The 2,367-nt window shown below is 44.7% G+C and overlaps 2 non-coding genes across 2 annotated transcripts; both read left to right on the plus strand.

Moving 5' to 3' along the window:
* The first annotated feature begins 685 nt into the window (after window positions 1-685).
* Window positions 686-760, plus strand: Trnal-caa (transfer RNA leucine (anticodon CAA)). The gene has a single exon. It is a non-coding gene; the product is annotated as a tRNA-Leu (tRNA).
* Window positions 761-986: 226 nt separating this feature from the next.
* Trnas-cga (transfer RNA serine (anticodon CGA)) lies at window positions 987-1,061 on the plus strand. Its single transcript has one exon. It is a non-coding gene; the product is annotated as a tRNA-Ser (tRNA).
* The last annotated feature ends 1,306 nt before the right edge of the window (window positions 1,062-2,367 follow it).

The raw sequence follows: 2,367 nt of genomic DNA on the forward strand, positions 1-2,367 counted from the left end.
GGATTGGCCACTCGCCAAGAGTTACAGAAACGCCCAACATATTCTAGTGGCGGACAGTACAAGAGAGGCGTTATCGAAGAGGTTTAACGTTGAAATTTCGGGATCGTACGTTCCAGGAACACTCGGACGACATATTAAGTCCTTCCAGATCCGTCACATGAAATTATCATGACGAGAACATCAGACACGTATCACACGAAGCGCTACTGACAATAATTTGTAAGCTGCCTATGTTCTAGAATTAAACTCAGTGGAGAGTAAAACACCACAGAATATTGCCTTGATGAAAAAGCCCTCTTTTTCTCTAAATTATTGATCCATAAAAACGGTATTATAATACAATCTGATATAATTTAATGAATCATTTAACAGAGATAAAATTACTTCTCGCAACTCTTAAATCGGATATCTGGATTATATAACTGTTTAATGAGTAGGTTTCCCATCTGTCAATAACATAATGATATTGAATTTTCGTAGAAAATTGCATGGAGTCTGGCTCGGAAAGTACTGATCCGGAGTTCTCGAGGGGAACTTACCTTCCGGAAGCTGGAAGAAACCTACTAAAAATGTTGCAAACTTCCTGGCAGATTAAAACTGTGTGCCCGACCGAGCTTCTGTAAACTTTGGAAGGTAGGAGACGGATACTGGCAGAAGTAAAGCTGTGAGTACCGGGCGTGAGTCGTGCTTCGGTAGCTCAGTTGGTAGAGCACTTGCCCGCAAAAGGCAAAGGTCCCGAGTTCGAGTCTCGGTCGGGCACACAGTTTTAATCTGCCAGGAAGTTTCATATCAGCGCACACTCCGCTGCAGAGTGAAAATCTCATTCTGGAAATATCCCCCAGGCTGTGGCTAAGCCATGTCTCCGCAATATCCTTTCTTTCAGGAGTGCTAGTTCTGCAAGGTTCACAGAAGAGCTTCTGTAAAGTTTGGAAGGTAGGAGACGGATACTGGCAGAAGTAAAGCTGTGAGTACTGGGCGTGAGTCGTGCTTCGGTAGCTCAGTTGGTAGAGCACTTGCCCGCGAAAGGCAAAGGTCCCGAGTTCGAGTCTCGGTCGGACACACAGTTTTAATCTGCCAGGAAGTTTCAATGCTCAAAATGAAGTCTGTCAACCTCAATGCATTTGGCAATACGTGTGACGACATTCCTGTCAACAGCTAGTAGTTCGCCTTCCGTAATGTTCGCACATGAACTGACTTGTCAGGCGTTGTCGGTGGATCACAATAGCAAATATCGTTCAACATACCCCATAGAAAGAAATCCGGGGTCGCAGATCCGGTGAACATGCGGTGCATGGTATGGTGCTTCGACGACCAATCCACCTGTCATGAAATACGCTATTCAACACAGCTTCAACAGCACTCGAGCTATGTGCCGGACATCCATCATGTTGGAAGTAAATCTCCATTCTGTCATGCAGTGAAACATCTTCTAGTAACATCGGTAGAAGAAATCAGCATACATTGCACCATTTACATTGCCATCGATAAAATGGGGCCAATTATCCTCTCTCCCATAATGCCGCACCATACATTAACCCGGCAATGTCGCTGATGTTCCACTTGTCGCAGCCATCGTGGATTTTCCGTTGCCGCTGTTGGTGAATGACGCTTCGTCGCTAAACAGAACGCGTGCAAAAAATCTGTCATCATCCCGTAATTTCTCATGTGCCCAGTGGCAGAACTGCACACGACGTTCAAAGTCGTCGCCATGCAATTCGTGGTGCATAGAAATATGGTACGACTGCAATCGATGTTGATGTAGCATTCTCAACACCGACGTTTTTGAGATTCCCGATTCTCGCGCAGTTTGTCTGCAACTGATGTGCGGATTAGCCACGACAGCAGCTAAAACACCTACTTGGGCATCATCATTTGTTGCAGGTCGTGGTTAACGTTTCACATGTAGCTGAACACTTCCTGTTTCCTTAAATAACATAACTATCCGGCGAACGGTCCGGGCACTTGAAAGATGTCGTCCAGGATACCAAGCAGCATACATAGCCCACGCCCGTTGGGCATTTTGATCACAATAGCCATACATCAACACGATATGGACATTTTCCGCAATTGGTGAACGGTCCATTTTAACACGGGTAATACATGACGATGCAAATACCGTCCGCACTGGCGGACTGTTACGTGATACCACGTGTTTATGCGTTTGTGACTATTATAGCGCCATCTATCAAAAAGCGAAAAAAGTTGTCCAAATAAAACATTCATATTTGTTTACGTACTACATGAATATGTAATAAAAATGGGGGTTTCTATTTAAAAAAGTGCTGTTGATATCCGTTTGACCTACAGCAGCGCCATCTAGTGGGCCAATCATAGCGCCATCTGGTTTCCCCCTTCAAGTTAGTTTTT

This window comes from Schistocerca gregaria, chromosome 5 (assembly GCF_023897955.1).
Source record: "Schistocerca gregaria isolate iqSchGreg1 chromosome 5, iqSchGreg1.2, whole genome shotgun sequence".
Lineage (NCBI taxonomy): Eukaryota > Metazoa > Arthropoda > Insecta > Orthoptera > Acrididae > Schistocerca > Schistocerca gregaria.